This window comes from Mobula hypostoma, chromosome 10 (assembly GCF_963921235.1).
Source record: "Mobula hypostoma chromosome 10, sMobHyp1.1, whole genome shotgun sequence".
NCBI classification, from domain to species: domain Eukaryota; kingdom Metazoa; phylum Chordata; class Chondrichthyes; order Myliobatiformes; family Myliobatidae; genus Mobula; species Mobula hypostoma.
Genome location: NC_086106.1, coordinates 62,544,153 through 62,561,632, shown reverse-complemented (window position 1 = coordinate 62,561,632; position 17,480 = coordinate 62,544,153). Strand labels below are relative to the sequence as shown.

Below are 17,480 nucleotides of genomic sequence, written 5' to 3'. Positions count from 1 at the left end.
CTAAAATGGATTACAAATTGTATACCAAAACCCAAGCCACTGAGTTTACCCAAGCACAACCTAACATTGCCTTGCTATTTCTTGCCAGTTCACCCCTTTAATCAATGCTCATTAGAAATCCAGAAATTTGGAACATCCAAACTTTGCTAATCATACTGCATTCCTGGATTTTTTTTTAAAACAGAGCCTTTATCAGTAACAGAGACAGCTAATAAAGAAAGTATTTCAACATTCATATATAGTAATACTTGTAGCAGAACTGAACTTCTACCTTGAAACAAGCTGTGCATTAATGTCCTGGAAATTCCATGACTGTAATGTTTGGGACTTTTTACAAATGTGCAATCATGTCGAAATTCAGAACTTTTCAATTCATTTCTCAGGATTGGCATCATTGGGAGAACTGGCATTTACTGCCCATTCCCAATTGCCTTTGAGAAGATGGTGGGGAGCCCACTGCTTAAAATATTGCAGCCTTTCTCAAGAAGGAGCTTCTGCAATACTGCTGGGTATAATTTAGACTGTGATATATTTCCATAATAGGTTGCTGTGTGATTTGGAGGGGAACTTGTGCCTTGCACCTGCTGCCTTTACCCTTCTTGGTGGTTGAGGTCATGGGTTTGCAAGTTGGCGTTGGGGTAGTCTGGGTGAGTAACTGAAGGTCATTTAGTAAAACAGCAGCACTCTCATTCTCACGCTGGACTCTGGTGCTACAAGGGAGAAGGCTAGGTTTAAGGTAACTGCCATTTTTATTTGAATAATTTAAATTATTCATATATTTTGTTTTTTTTATCTTTTTAATATTTCAAATGTTGTCTTAATTATTAATAGTTTTTGAATTCAGAAACACTCATGCTGTTTGATTGCTGGTTCAGCCTGGGGCTACGACCCAAGCAAATGAGATAGATGCCAGCTTCTAGACTCTGCTTATCCAAATTCTGGTAGATCTTGTCCCTCAAAATTCCCTCCAATAACCCACACTATGATGTCAGACTGATCGGCTGGTAATTCCCTAGCTTGACCTTGCTGCCCTTTTTAAACATTTCCCTGAGGATCAGTTCAAATAACACATATAATCAAATCCAATACACCATAGGAATGGAATGCAATCTCCTTTAATAAATCATTCATTCTTTCTACTTATTGATTCCCTTTCTAAAAAAGAATGATACAGACTCTGGAGCCAAGTGATATCATCTATATTCATTGTTTAAATGCTTAGTTTTGATTCTCCAGAACGTGTTCCTGGTTCTTCAAGCTGACATTTTACCCTAATACTGACAGAGCTCTGCACCTGTCAACCTCCACTTTAAGTATACCCAGTTTCTTGGCCTCCATAGCTGTCTGTAGCAATGAATTCCACAGATTCAACACCCTCGGGATTAAGAAATTCCTCCCCATCTCTGTTCCAAAGGGACTCCCTTCTATTCTGAGGCTGTGCCCTCTGGTCTTAGATTTCCCCACTATCAGAAACATCCTCTCCACTTTCACTCTACCTAGGCCTTTCATTATTCAATAAGCCTAAATGAGATCTCTCTCAGTTATTCCAAATTCCAGTGAGTACTGGCTAGAGCCATCAAATCTTCCTCATGCATAAACCCTTTCATTCTCGGAATCATTCTTGTGAACCTCCTCTTGACCTTCTCCAATGCCAGCACGTCCTTTCTCAGATAAGGAGCCCAAAACTGCTCACACTACTCCAGGTGCAGCCTAGCCAGTGGCTTTATAAAGTCTCAGCATTACATCCTTGCTTTTATGCTCTAGTACTCTTGAAATGAATGCTTACATTGCATTTGCCTTCCTCACCACAAGGTTCTATCTTCTTCTGACGCGGACACAGAAGATTCTGTGATGCAGTATGGAGCCACAAAAGACCCTGCAGATGCTGTAAATCTGGATCAACACACTCAAAATGCTTGAGGAACTCAGTGGGTTAGGCAGTAAACATGTGGAAAAATGAATAGTTCAGTCAACTGAAATACAAGGGTAAGATCATTTCTCACACTTTCAAATACAGGAGTGTTCCACTAATATTGCTTTTCAATCTCCCATGGTAAAAATCTGCTTTTTCCTAGTCCAGTACTCTATCATTAGTGAGGGAATTTGTGTATGTACTAATTGACACCTTTCTTTTACTGCAATAGTGATCATACATCAAAACTATTTCCTTGACTGTAAAGATCTTTAGAATTCTGATTGTAGTTATGAAAAGCTGCATAAAAATGTTATTTCCCCTGATCTGTGTCTTGCTGTCAATTTCAAAATGGGGAAGTAAAGCATTTGAGGCTGTAAATATAATCCAGTTATTAAAAAATGTACTGTATCTGTATTGTGACCGAAGATATTTAATCATTAAGAAATTTTGACAAGAATGCCAAGAAAAACAGTGTACTTTCAGCTGCTTATATATGTGCACAAGGAGAGAGAAAACTCCTTTCCAGAGATCCCTCAGGATGACCTTGTCTCTCACAAGCAAGGGCATTATTGCCCAAGTCTAGTTTCTCCACGGACAGAGTGGTGGGCATCCATCTTGAACTGATGCTATCCTGTTAGTGACTGATTTGCTGAGTCAATTCAAACACAAATTGGTTTGTAATTGGAACAATATTTATACCAAACCAGATGGACATCTGAAGCAACAGGCCTCTTTTTCTCAAAGACAGACCAGCTAGAGTTTTAAGTCAATTGGACAGTGTCAGCGCCACCTCAGAGTCAGAATCTGAATTATTATCACGGACATGTGTCATGCAGTTTGGTGTTTGAGGCAACAGTTTAGTGCAAGACATGAAAGTTACTACAAGTTGCAAAATATAGTGCAAAGTAATAGTACAATAGTACTGAAGCATTTTATTTTTGAAGCTGAATACAAATTCTCAAACTGCCCAAATGGGATTTGAGCTCAAATTATTTAGATTAACAGACCAAGATCATAACTAGAACACCATTTAATACTGATTCTGAATTCTATTATTGTTTTCTCTATTGTACTACCTTGATGTGCCTAAGCTTGGAACCATTTATCTGGATGGAATGAAAACCAAAGCTTTTCAATGTATCTTGGCATTTTTAACTCTTATTGTTTTGGCATCTTGGCTCTATTGTGGTCAGCTGAAGATTTCAATGGACTGGAGGGTCTGGACTAAGTACATATATTTTTTGTGTGACTGTGTTTCACTGATATTCTGTACATACTTGTATATGCAAGGACTAAGCCTCAAGCCGCAGTGGCTCCTGAGAGAGGCATCGGAGTCGGTGCACTCCACCGGGGTGATCAGGCACACGTCCAGGCTGGAGTTGGTGCTGCACCCCACCTATCCTGCCATGTTTGTTCAGCGGAAGACAAGCTCTACTGTGATCAACCGTAGGTTGATTGCATGAGTTTTGGATTCTTTTATTGCATGATTGTGATACCATTTATGTTTGCTATATTGTGTGTGCTTTGTGCTGTGTGTGACTGTTTGTAATGCGTTTTGACCCCAGAGTAACACTGTCTTGTTTGGCTGTATACATGAGTATTTATGTATGGTTGATTGACAATTAAACTCAAATTGAAGTAGTAAACCAATTACCATTTTTTCTTCATTGCCTTTAGCAGTTTTACATTCAGGTTGCCTCCATGATGGGACCAGACCCAACTTGTCACATATGACCGTAGACTGTTTAGCTATGAAGCCATTTTGGCTTTGAATTCGACCATTAGATATAGCGGCAGAAATAGGCCATTTGGCCCAACATGTCTGCTCTGCCATTTCATCATGATTGATCCATTTCCCTCTCAACCCCATTCTCCTCCTTCTCCCCATAACCTTTCATGCCCTCAGTAATCAAGAACCTTTCAAACTCCGGCTTAAATTCAACCAGGATCCTGGCCACCAAAGACAGTCCTGTTTTAGTCCTGTTTCTCTTGCTCTTGCACATGCAAGTTCTAGTGTCACACAAGATTTTTATGAATAAATAGAATTTCTAAGAAGAACACAAATTTGGGAAAATGACAAACAAGGATGCTGGAGGAACTAGCAGGTCACGTAGCTTCACTAGAGGGTATTAGACAGTTGATGTTCCAACTGTCAATCCATAATGCTGACTGACTCTTCCCCTTCGTAGATGCTGCCTGACCTGCAACTACATTCTCATTGGTCTCCACAAATTTGGAGAAGTAGTTTCATGCCTTTTGAGTGTGGCATCGAGGAGCAGCTATTTCATTTGTGTGTGAACTCTTCCCACATGTAGAAGTAGTGACGAGGAAAGAGATGAAAAATGGACACTCACAACATGCTGGAGGAACTCAGCAGGTCGGGCAGCATCCGTGGAAATGATCAGTCAACGTTTCGGGCCGGAACCCTTCGTCAACGTTTCCACGGATGCTGCCCGACCTGCTGAGTTCCTCCAGCGTGTTGTGAGTGTTGCTTTGACCCCACCACCTGCAGAATATTTTGTGTGTAGATGAAAAATTGAGACTGAACTGAAGATACTAGGATGCAAATTAATTATGGGACAGAATTACAATTTTTGCAATACTTTGGGATAAGGCCACAAGGTGCAGGACAGTGATAATTGAACAGACTTCACCTGGCCTATTCTGCTGTTAGTGTTATTTCAATATCTAGACAGTGAAAAGGGAAGAAATGGACACATCCATCGGCACAAATACACATCCTTCAGGAACAGGAATAAGTGAAGAACCCCAAACCTCTTGAACTACAGTTTACTTGAAATATCAACCTCGTTAATATTACTTTGCCTCCAAGTCAGTAGGTTGAGGTTTCCTCAGTACAGAAATTTGTGGTACTGAGCTCTGTACTTGTGATGCTAAACCAAGCAAGGTTAAGGCAATCAGGGTTAATTATTTTTGCTTTTCAGATCTTTATATAGAACATCAGACTCCAGTTTAACAGTAAATAACAAGCCTTAGCATGCACCACCACTACCTATGTCACTCAGATCCTCTTGCTCTCAATCCCATCCCTGTTTCTGCAACTTAACACACATTGCTATTCTAACTTTTCATAGTTCATGCTGGAAGGTGACAAAATTGAAATATTGATGGCTTTCTTATCCATAATGCTGCCTGGCATGATGAGTATCTGCAGTATTTTATTTTTAAATCAGCCTAGGGGTTAGACAGATAATATTGGGCTCCCACTAGATCAGTCTATAATACAAAAATCAAACGAATGCACAATGCAACACACACAAAATGCTGGAGGAACTCAACAGGTCAAGCATCAATGCAAGTGAATAAACAGTCGACATTTTGGGCCAAGATCCTTCTTCGGGACCGAGAATGAAGGGAAAAAGAAGCCAGAACAAGAAAATGGGGGGCGGGGGAAGGGATGGAGGCCAGATAGATAGACCACAAGAGAAACGGAAGGAAGAGGGGTCCCAGGGGGAAGTGATAGGCAGGTAATAAGAGGTGAAAGGTCAGAGTGGGAAATAGAGGAGGGTGGGGGGGGGGGGCAGAATTTATTTTACCAGAAGGAGAAACTGATATTCATACCATCAGGATAGAGGTGACCCTGACACAATATAAGGTGTTGCTTCTCCACCCTGAGGGTGGCCTCATCTCGGCACAAGAGGAGTCCATGGTCTGATATATCGGAATGGGAATGGGAAATGGATTTAATTTGTCTGGCCACCGGGAAGTTCCGCTTGCGGTGATTAGAGCAGAGGTGCTTGACAAAATGGGCCCCAATTTATGATGGGTCTCACCAATGTACAGGAGGCCGCATCGGGAGTACCGTACACAATAGACAACCCCAGCAGATATGCAGGTGAGGTGTTTCTCACCTGGGAGGAATGTATTCAACACCTACCTGAATGTCAATGGGAAAATGCGTATCTCATGTCAATGACCTGCTGTTGCCTTATCCCAGTTCACGTCTTCAATGTTAATACTTAAGTTTTATCGATTAATGAATGCCATTGTTTCCCTTTGTTGTAAATTATTGCCTCATTTTCATGAGAACACTATAGGAGCAGGGTTAGGCCTTATGGGTCTCTCGTGACTGTTTCAACGTTCAGTAAGATCATCTTTTAGCTCAGTACATCTTTCCTGCACAACCATTTATTCCCTTATTATCCAAAAATCGGTTGATCTCTGTCCTGAATATGTTAGAATATGGAACATAGGAAAAGGATAGGTACAGTACAGGAACAGGCTGTACAGCCCACAATCTTGTGCCAAACCAAATAACTTAGCAATCAAATAGCCAACTAACCTAATCCCCTTGCCTCTACCACCACCCCAGGCAACACATTCCAGGCACCCAACACTGTCCGTATAAGAAACTTGCCCCTCAGACCTCCTTTGAAATTTCCCCCTCTCACCTTAAATACATGCCCTCTAGTTATAGACATTTCATCCCTGGGAAAAAGATACTCTCTGTCTACTCTATCTATGCCACTGATAATCTTATAAACCTCCATCAGATCTCCCCTCAGCCTCTGCCACTCCAGGGAAAACAAAGCAAGTTTGGCCAACCTCTCGTTATAGCACACACCTTCTAATATGGTATCACCCTGGTAAACCTGTTCAGCACCTCTCGAAAGCCTTGACATCTTTCCTATAATGGGGCAACCATAACTCTGTGCAATACTCCAGATACAGCGGAACTAGAGTTTTAGAAAGCTGCAACATAACTACTGACTTTTGAACTCAATACCTCGACTAACAAAGGCACGCATGCCAAATGCCTTCTTAACCACCTTATCAGCCTGTGTAGCCACTTCCAGACAGCTATGAACTTGGATCCCAAGATCCCTCAGCTGCTCAACACTGTTAAGGATCTTGTTCTTTACAGTATACCGTCCCTTCACACTTGAATTCATCACCTCCCTCAAAATCTAAGGTTCACCTGTCTTGCCATCTTTGTCCTTCCTTCTGACTGGAATGTACCTGTCCTGAACTCTGCACACCCTCCTCATGTTGGATGTGGACTTGCCCAAAAGCAGCTGTTGCCCAGTTAACTCTCCCTACTTTCTGCCTAATGCTCTCATAGTTTTTTCTGCTCCAGTTTAATACTCTCCCACAAGGTTCATACTTACCCTTATCTGTACCTAACTTAAAACTTAAGGAGTTGTGGTTACTCTTGCCTATATGCTCATCCTCTGAGAGGTAGGTGGAATTGGCCCTACTCATTACCCAACACCAGATCCAGCACAGCTCCCCTTATTGTTGGACTATCTACATATCGATTAAGAAATCCTCCTGGATGTACAAATTATGCCACATCTAAATCTCTTGCACTAAGAAGGTCCCGGTTTATATTAGTGAAGTTGATGCTCCGATGACAACAACCCTATTGTTGTTAGATCTTTCCTTAATCTGCCTGCATATCTGTTTCTCTGCAGTAAATCCTATCGGAGTGATTGCACCCTTCCAATTTTTGAGTTCTACCCATATGGACTCAGCAGATGAGTCCTCCATTATGTCACCTCTGAGTGCAGCTGCAATACTGTCCCAGATTAGAAGTGCAACTCCCCCCTCCCCACGTTTGTACTTCTCTATCTTTTATAACTGCTTTTTACCTCCCTCACAATCTTTTCTAAAACATCAAAACCCTGGGACATTAAGCTTCCATTCCTGCCCCTCATTCAACCAAGTTTCAGTAATTGCCACATCATAATTCCAACCTGTGCCTTCTCTCTGAAACCTTTGTGTTTATAACTTCGGCTCCAACTTCTCCAGGCCAAGTTCAACATAAAAAAAACAATAATAAATGACTCAGCACCCTTAGCCTCTGCCTATTGTCACCAAAGCCTGTTGAGCCAAAGCCTGATCACTCTAACACTAGCCCACTTCAACAATGGCCAGTGTATTGATACTGAGCCTTCTCAACCTTGTTACACTTCATCTCCCTTGGCCTCGTTCATTCACTTTGTCTCTCTCCATATCCCTGAGGCCCCACAGCAGCTCTGAAGAATCAGAAATCTTGGGTACATTGCACCCAGTTCTCTTATCCTCATGATAGTTGTAGAAAGTGAACAAATGGGGTCTCAGCACTGATCCATGAAACACCCTAGAACTCAAAGCTCCCAAACCAGAAATTATCTATATACCCCTTTCTGTCAACTACCAATTTTCATTCCTGGCCAATATATAATATCCTCAATCCCATGTGCAATAAGTACACTGCATAACTCTTGTGCTTTTCTAATCAAAGGCCCTCTGACAATCCAAATACACCACTGATGCCTCCTTATCTAATCTCCCAGTTACAATCTTAAAAGAAGCTCTTCATCTTTTCTTTGTGTCTCATCTCTCTTTGGCTGTGAAACAAAAGGCCAAAGTGTCATGAGGAGACAGAAGAGATTTGGCAGATGCTGGAAATATTGAGCAACATACACAAAGTGCTGGAGGAAATCAGCAGGTCAAGCAGCATCTATGGAGAGAAATAAACAGTCCTCTGCCATTTTGTGTGTTCTCATGACAAGGAAGATATTTAATACTCCTCACCTACATTATACATTATGGCTTCAATTTGAAACACTACAAATTGGGAACTCCTCTGACTCATACTATTACTTTAGAGACATTGGATGTACAATTGATATCATATTGTGATTCTTTGTGTTACTGTTCCAACAAAACTCACCTTAAGGTCCAATACTTTTGAGTTGATGAACAATAGCAAGCCATTTAAAGAAGCCATGTGAACCCACTGAAATAACATCTCATGCATCTATCTTCAATGGCTTGAGTCTTGAATCACAGATAAATTAAGAGATGCAATCTTGACACAAAAATAAGCAGTTCTCCAATAGTTCTGGTGCACTTTGTTTACCGCTAAATGCAACGAATAGAGGTTAGCACGACTCTTCAAACAACAGCACCTGTTCAACAAACAGGGTTCAATTCCCGCCGCTGCCTGCAAGGAGTTTGACGTTCTCCCCATGACCGTGTGGGTTTCCTCTGGGTGCTCTGGTTTCCTCTCTCAGTCCAAAAATGAACCATTTGGTAAGTCAATGGGGCTTTGTAAATTGTCCCATGATTAGGCTATGGTTAATTTGGGGGTTGCTGGGCATTGCGGCTCGGAAGGCCAGAAGGTCCTATTCCACGTTGTATCTCAATCAATAGAAATAAATAATAAATAGCAAACAAACAAAAATTCTGCTGTGTCAAAACCAGGGGCTGAACTGACAATTTATCAACAGGGTTAAAGCTCCAAGATAGATACAAACCCTATAATGCAAGAGGTATTCTGGTCAAGCAGCATCTATAATGGGAGAAAACTTGTATCACAAACCCAGTTTCTCTCTCCACAGATGCTGCAAGACTACTGGGATATCCATCAGTTTATTTTCGATTACCAACACATGGAATGTTACACTCACATAGCTAGTAGACCCATTGCCTTGTAATGCCAGAGATGTGGGTGCAGTTCTGACCTCGGGTGCTGTCTGTGTAGAGTTTTCCCACTCTTGCAACCATTTAGATTTCCTCCATGTAATTCACTTTCCTCCCATATTCTTAAGAAATGTGGGATGGCCACTGTAAATTACCCAAGTTACCCATAATGTGTAGTGAGGTGTAGAAACTGGTGAGGGAGGGGGATTAATGAGAATATAGGGATGATAAAAATATGGAATCTATGTAAATAGTTGATGGTTGGCGTGGATTTGATAGGCCAAGGGAGTATTTCTATCCATCTCTATGACTCAATGACTTTGACTTTATAACAACTGCAGTATTTATTTTTTGATCACAAGCAACACAAACAAAATGCTGAAGGAACTCAGCAGATCAGGCAGTAACCATGGAAGTGGATAGACTAGTGGTCCCCAACCAGCAGGCCGCAAAAAGCATGTGCTACGGGGCTGCGAGGAAACGATATGAGTCAGCTGTACCTTTCCTCATTCCCTGTCACGCACAGTTGAACTTGAACATAGGGTTGCCAACTGTTCCGTATTTGCCGGGACGTCCTGTATATTGGGCTAAATTGGTTTGTCCCATATGGGACTATCCTTGACCCGTATTTCCTCCGCTAAGGTAGAACGTTCTTATGAAACCTTTCGTGGTGAAATGGCGTAAGCGAAGAAGCAATTATCATTAACTTATATGGGAAAAATTTTTGAGCGTTCCCAGACCCAAAAAATAACCTACCAAATCATGCCAAATAACACATAAAACCTAAAATAACTCTAACATATAGTAAAAGCAGGAATGATATGATAAATACACAGCCTATATAAAGTAGAAATAATGTATGTACAGTGTAGTCGGGAAGATTAAGTCAAAACTGATTTGTGGGAAAAAAATCGGCACGCATGCTGATGCGCACCTCACATACACGCACGTCACACATGCGCACACAGTTGCCCACGCAAGGCTTCATGGTCATGGTAGTCTTTCTCGAGGTAAACACAAGTGTCCCGTCAACACACACAAAAAGTGCTGGTGAACGCAGCAGGCCAGGCAGCATCTATAGGCAAAGGTACAGTCGACATTCAGGCCGGGACCCTTCGTCAGGATTTGACTGCTACTTTTGTCCCTTATTTGGGAGTGAGAAAGTTAGCAATCCTAACTGTAAATGACATGTTGAGGTGAGTTTAACCCTGCTTGAACACCCCACAACCCCACCGGTCGGCCGGTCCGCAAGAATATTGTCAATAGTAAACCAGTCGCGGTGCAAAAAAGGTTGGGGACCCCTGGAATAGACAGTTGATGTTTCAGACTGAGACCCTCCTTCAGCATCTGGTCTGAAATGTTGATTGTCTATTCATTTCCATAGATGCTGCCTGACCTGCTGAGTGATTCCAACATTGTGTACATGTGCTGCTTTGCATTTCCAGCATCTATAGACTTTCTCATTTTTAGGGTAGAAGCAAACTGTTTGTGGGATTTGACTGAACACTAATTTCACTGTCCCACTTCTAACTTTCACATTAGGGTCAAAAGTATTTCATTGGCTCTGAACCTTCTGGGAAATCCTGGTCAAGATAATATGTTAATTCAAATCTTTCTGGAAAAAATTTACTTTGTGAAGGGTCTTCTGTAAATAGAAGATTTTTTATCTACAGGAAGATCGATTGCTTTCAAAGTTAGCTAATATTTCAGTATTCAAAGAAGGAAAAAAAGCTTCAAAATCCATATTAAAATTCTCTTCATGAAATGGTGACCTTTCCGTGCAACATTTTCATACTGACAGGGACCTTACTGGAGAATTCTCTGATCTTCAAGTGTAAGCAAGCTATTTCCATGGATGTTGCCTGACCTGCTAAGTTACTTCAGAATTGTATGTGTGCTGCTCTGAATCTTGTGTGTGTTGCTCTAGATATCGAGCATCTATAGAATCTCTTGCATTTGGGAGCAATCCAACATGGGTTTTCTTCACTTCAGTGACTGTTCAAAGAAATTATAAATCTTTGCATGTTTTGCTATTGAGGAAACCAAGCTCAAATCTGGTTCATAAATGCCAGAAGACTCCTTTGACGAAGGGTCTCAGCCTGAAACGTCGACAGCGCCTCTTCCTATAGATGCTGCTTGGCCTGCTGCGTTCACCAGCAACTTTGATGTGTGTTCCTTAAATTAACAAAGTGGTTTAATGTTTATGTAGCATTAAATTTGATATTAAGAGAGGAAAATACATAGGAGCTAAAGTAAAAGAAACGCATAGAGACACAAGAGATTGCAGATTCTGGAATGGGGTGAAACAATCTACAGGAGGAACAGCGGGTCGAGGTAGTATCTGTGTGGGGGTGGGGGAGGGTGGTGGAACGGAATTATTTATGTTTCAGATTGAAACTCAGAATGAGGAATGGGTGTCTGAAGTTATTAAAGAGTGAAAACTGCATTGCTTAGAGCTTTCACAATAGAGCAGAAGAAAGAGTAGGGGTTACATTGTCTGAGAACAAATCACCACAGGCAAAGGCCAGGGTTAGATTTTGCAAAAGGTGTGACGAAACGGCAGCTTTCATGAAGTGACAGAATCCGAATTTTCATTGTCACATTTTAAAATTATTACTTGTAAATGATTCAGCCAGTACACTACCTAAAGACTGGATGTTGTGCAAGCTAAAAGCAGCAGGAATATGGATATCAAGAATGATGAAAAAGAAGGTATCACTCTGTTTGAGGAAGAGTGATAAGTAGCACAAAACACTCAGCTATCATTAAAAGATGCAGAGAATCAAAGGCAACAGGAAAGATAGAGAGTTCATATCTTCTTGACTGACCAGAAGTCTACAATAAATAACACCTATGAACAGACCACCAGAAAATATAAAACATAGAACAGTAGAGCACAGGATCAGGCCTTCGGCCAACAATGTCTGTGCCAACCATGATACCAATTTAACCTGCACATAGTTTATGCTGATCTATTCCCTGCTTGCTCATGTGTCTGTCCAAATGCCTCTTAAATGTTGCTGTTGTATCTGCTTTCACCACCTCCCCTGATGGAGCTTTCCAGGCACTCATTGAGGGGCTCACACAATTTTCTACAGGGAAATTGTTAGGATCCTCCTCAACCAATATTTTCCAGAAGCTCCCCAAACTGAATTGTGGATTCTGTCCATCTGAAGACACAATAGACAGGATCTTTCTAAGACAACGACTCCAAGAAAAATGCTGAGAGTAGCTCTATACACGGCAAATTAACTTGTGAAAGTCTTCAATTCTGCCAACCATGAGGATTGTGAAGAATTCTCAAATATGGTTGCCTTTCAACATGTTCCCCATTCTCTGTCAGCTACACGATGGCATGCAAGACAACAGCCTAACACATGGCCAATTGCTATGTAGACAGGGGTCAATCAAGTCTGTGTCATTACTTCAGCAGTTTCCTCAATCTCGAGAAAATCCATCTGAAGTGTCCTGATGAAGGGTCTCGGCCTGAAACATTGACTGTTTACTCTTTTCCATAGATGCTGCCTGACCTGCTGAGTTCCTCCAGCATTTTGTGTGAGCTTCCTCAATCTTCCTTGCTGCTAAGGCAGCAACAACATCCTGCAGGAGTGAAGCTCAACTACAAAATAAAATCAGCCTTTTCCTCCCGTCACCACAGAACCAAGGGCAGTCCAACCTGAGCTGTAGAGCTCTGTGCATGGACAATGCTTGCATACATACATGGATACCGATCTACATGACATCGTCAGTTTGTTTACAGTTGCAAAAAAAGGTCCTAACATAACCTGCCCCTGTAAAATGCCTCCTCTCAGTTAAAGGGGAACAAACAGACCGTAGAAGATGTTCCATTATTTGAAAACTTTATCTAAGCAGTTGATAGAGATCATGAAATTCACCATCAGCTCCAGTGTACAAATAAAAATCAACTCCTCAAAACTGAGACGAAAAACGCTAATTTGCCAGGTTGCAGTGATTCTTGCTATGTGCTTATGAGATAGGACTGGACAGCTACTATCAATACTTGATCTGGGAAGGTTGAGGAATCTACTATGGTAAAAGTGAACTAGGGTTTATATCCTCTTCCAGAATTACACACAGCTGGTTCTGACCAGCATTGTTTGCATGCCCGACCACAGACTTCTGAACCAGGAACTGAACCCCAAGCTCTATCATCACAACTGTTTACTGGGATCTAGGAAATATTTCAAGCATGATCTCAAAGGTGCCTTGGAAAAATAATGTTCATTGGAATCTCTGGACAGTGATACTCAAATAATGAAGCAGGAGCATCCAGACCAACACCTCAAGCATCAAATCGATTTTGTTGGGAGCACACGGAAGCCCAGCAGTAATGGTAAGAAGATTACTCCGCTTGCCATACTGCTCAGCCAGACCCCCACCCAACTGTTGCATAATCCATGGGTCCCATATCGACCTCATCAGTCATGTATGACCCTTAGAAATGGTGTGGAAGCATGTCATTTTCACTGAGACAGAAGAACAAGGGAATGAGGTACTGATGACAAAAGAGATAAAATGGGGATGTCACAATCATTCAAAGTCAGTTGGTAGCAATGCAGATATGCAGCCAAGACCGGATGAGGCAACAAACTTACGTCAACTCCATAAAACCCAATATTAAAAAAAACCTCCATCATACACTTAGATGTAAGAAACAAATCAGAATTGTTCAGCTATAGAAATCACCAGCCTATCATTCAATGACTCAAATAGCAGAAGCAGACTATCACGCAGACCATGAAGAGGTAATTTTGATGATTTATCTTCAATGGATTCACTCAAAACAACCGAGTATAGGGAAAGGGCAGCTGAATGCCATCCAGTAAATGTCAACCACTAGCTACCAGATGGAGTCATCTTCTAAATAACTTGCCATTATTCCAAAAAGAAGCGGATGCATAACTTAACTTCTTTAATCCTTTCTATTTACATTAGCCAGTTCCTTTTCTTCTTCTCTTTTCACCATGACTGACTTCCCTGCAACATGCGTAATAGTTACTTGAACATCTTTCCTTCAAGAAAATAATCACGCTAGATGTTATCCAAGAAAACATTTTTTTTCCTCAAAAGGCAACACGGTGGTTGACCAACTAAAGCCCCAGTGATCAGGGATCAAACCAGTGCTGTCTGTGTGGACTTGGCACAAAATGTAAGGGTTTCCTCTGGGTACCCTGGTTTCCTCCCACATTACAAAGAGGTGAAGCTTGATTGCTTAATTGGCTACTGTAATTTTCCCCTCATGTATAGGTTAGTGTAGTGGTAACATCTATGGGAAGTTGATGGTTTTGTGCAGACGATAAAATGGGATGTGTAAGTTTACTGCAAATGGAGCCTTATAAGTCTTTAACATACAGGAACAGAATTAGAGCATGCAGACTACTGTATCAGCTCCACTATTCAATCATGGCTGAATTCTCTTACCCTCCCCCTATACCAATCTGGAACCTATCAATCTCTGCCTTAATTATATCCAACAACTTGGTCTCTACGGCCCTCTATGGCCACAAATTCAACATATTCACCTCTCTCACTGAAAAATTCCTCCGATCTCAGTTCTAAAGGGATGGCCTCAGAACCTAAGCATTCCTATTACGTACATATCCTCTGCATGTCCACTCTATCAAGGCTTTTAGTATCCCATAGGTTTCAATAAGATTTTCCCTCATGTTTCTGGTCCAGAGTTGGCATTGATATGGTTGGCCAAAAGGTCTGCTTCTGTGCTGTATGAGTCTATGACTGAATAGTTAGCTCTCCATGAGAACAGCATAGAACAAACTGATACAAACCTTTACAAGCTGTTGATGGGAAGAGTGTCGGTGGAGAGGAAATCCACTTCTGTTCCTGATCACAATCTATGGATGCTGTTGAAAGGCCAAGACATGGGCATGAGGACACTTGGTTGGAATGAGTTCCTGCTCAACAAACAACAAAACTCCTCCAGGTATAAAGAATAGTCACCTATGTATAATGCCAACAGAAATGGGATCTGTAATCTTGTTTGGCTTATAATCCTCAAGAAGACAATGAAAGAATTTGGAGATGAAATGTTTTAACATGTTGCATGCAGAGCACTTGCCCACTGCAGTTGTCTTTCCAGAAGAAGGTGGTTCAATTTTTTCATGTATCTTTGCATAGTAACACCATCATTCCAACAACAGTAAGACAGCATTTAATTAACGGGGAGTGTTCCACTTAAATGAGACCATTTTCTGACTAACTGTTCACTGTTTTAGACAACAGAGATTTCAGTGACAATAGCCAGAATAAGGCTTCCAATATATAGTTTCAGACCAGAGGGCAACTTTAAATTAGCTTTCTGTGCTGAAATGTAACAGACAATGTTGCCTCAAAAGGTCCTTGACTGATTTGTTTTTTAAAGTTACACCTTAACAGAGAAGCCATGTATTTAAATCTTAATATATTAACTGACTGCACAGGCATTTAAAAATACAAATGATCCAATTATGCTTTCATTGCACAAATATATTAAATGCTTTGGGAGTTAACCAAGAACAACTGCAAATATTTCCCCATATCCTGTGATGCTGCATTACCACCACCAGTGGTCACATGTTCTGCATAGACATTTTTATTTTTGCCATCAGGTTAAAGACATAATATAGCATTTCACATTAATTTGTAATCTATTCATTTTTAATGGATAAAAGCTTCACACATGGGTGCTTTATTCTTCAGAGAGGTACTTCGGAGATTAATCTATTCATAAATCTACAAAATCTGTCAAAAATAATATTATAGGAACATTCAAAGTGCTGTTTCTGGTCCTAGAAATACTCATATTTAAATTGATTATGACCATAAATACTCCTCTGCTCCTCTCGCCAGCCAACAGAACCATGATCACAAAACAAATGTACTGTATATATTTTCAAAAAGGGAAATAAACTTCCAATTCAGTTTTAAAGGTTGGAGAACATTATAAGTAACTCATGCTTTAGTTTTCATAACCTCCTCCCATTGGTTTATCCAACCACTACAAATTCAGTGCCAACTTGCTTTCAGAGCACCGACTTCACATCTGCAGCCTTCATCTTGAAAAACACTGGCCAAAGTAAACTTTGATTTGAATGCTCATTACAAAATGTCGTGCAGGGGTCAAGATGTAACAGCAGAATGAGATGGCTGAGCAGTAAAATCGGAGCCTGCAGTCTCAGACAGACAGAGGAAAGGAACAGAAAAACTGGCTAAAAAATGGCCAAGAATTGTAACATTTTATTGATAATTTGCAGGTCTAATCAGTTGCTGGATGTGCCAGTTCCACAGAGGGAGAAAAACTCGTTCTATTTTCAAAATTAAATAAGAATAAGCATTTCAAACAGAACTTTATTCAACCTTTTTAGATTCTCATTGCTGCCCAAAATTGAAAATAAATGCTCTTTCATTTTACTGGGCAACTGGGACTAACATGGATGTGTACCTTGGCTGGCATGAATGGTTTGGACCAAGGCCTTGTTTCTGTGCTCTATGGCTGTAATTGAATGGATAATGCATCCTCTTACCCTACCCTACCCGAAGTTAATCTATATTAATAAAAGGGTGATGTTCTTCTTCGTGTGTTTCTTTATCCCTTATTATTGAGGATGACTTGCTTCCCTTCAATTTTGCAGTTCTCACTAATATGGTCAAATGGGAACCCACAGACTCTTCCACAATTGGAAAAAGTGGTGCCTAACTTGATATTTGGAATTGGCATGCCCCTTTACATTACCCTTTACATAGCGCTTCGGTGTGTTCATAATACATGAACTCAAGGTGCTCAAAATGATTTTAATAGCAAGATTTCTCAACTGTGAGCAGTCATGGGCCAGAAATTCCCAAGAGTCACAGGAAATGTTGCAATTTCCCCCCAAGAATACAAGAAAATAGGGGCAGTAGGCCTCTCAATATGATCATGTCGGATCTATGCCAGTCTCAACTCTTCTTATGTGTCATTTCCCAAAAGGCAAAATTCCTTGATCTTTCAAATATTTATCAATCTCCACATTAAATATTTCTAAAGATCTTGTCTTCGACACCATCGGAGGTAAAGAATTCCAGGGATTCATGACTCACTGAGAGTAGAACTTTCTACACATATCAATTTTAAATTACT

The 17,480-nt window shown here is 40.8% G+C and overlaps 1 protein-coding gene across 11 annotated transcripts in view; it reads right to left on the bottom strand.

The window, feature by feature from the left end:
- LOC134352946 (ETS-related transcription factor Elf-1-like) overlaps nt 1-17,480 on the bottom strand; it is a 314,459-nt gene that overhangs the window by 146,750 nt on the left and 150,229 nt on the right. For 6 of the 11 annotated variants that reach the window (XM_063060617.1, XM_063060613.1, XM_063060615.1 and 3 more), the window contains one exon: nt 15,154-15,228. The exons of the other annotated variants lie outside the window; for them this stretch is intronic. The gene's annotated coding sequence lies outside the window, so the exon portion shown is untranslated. The remainder of the gene's footprint in view (nt 1-15,153; nt 15,229-17,480) is intronic. 11 annotated transcript variants of the gene reach the window in all.